This window comes from Frankliniella occidentalis, unplaced genomic scaffold (genome assembly GCF_000697945.3).
Source record: "Frankliniella occidentalis isolate FOCC.00 unplaced genomic scaffold, Focc_3.1 Scaffold935, whole genome shotgun sequence".
In the NCBI taxonomy this organism is placed as follows: domain Eukaryota; kingdom Metazoa; phylum Arthropoda; class Insecta; order Thysanoptera; family Thripidae; genus Frankliniella; species Frankliniella occidentalis.
In genome coordinates, this window is record NW_026268041.1 from 14,608 (window position 1) to 15,024 (window position 417).

Genomic DNA, 417 nt, shown 5'->3' on the forward strand with positions numbered 1-417 from the left:
CGTCACCGAAAAGAATAGAATTACTCAAGGCGTGCGCCGACTGTGAGTCAAACTCGCATATTAATTCTCCCGACGTTTATCAGATGATAAGGATTATTAGAGAAATCTGGTTCACTCTTTTACTCCGCGCCCATCGACTCTCCTTACTCTCTCACACTCTCCCTTTTGTACACACATACGCAAGCACGCACACACACACACACATGCACACTGTAAAAACGACCTCTTGGTTCCCAAGCAAATGTGGTAATTTCGAAGCAGATTGCTCGGGCTCCGTTTCCAGTGGGCCCTCGTCTCCAAGCAGAGAGCCACATTCTCCAAGCAGAGAACACCGGTTCCCAAGCAGGCGTAGGCGGCGTACCCGTTTTAAGTAGATTGGCCGGTTTCCTAAGCAAAGCACTCATTCTGCTTGGAAAT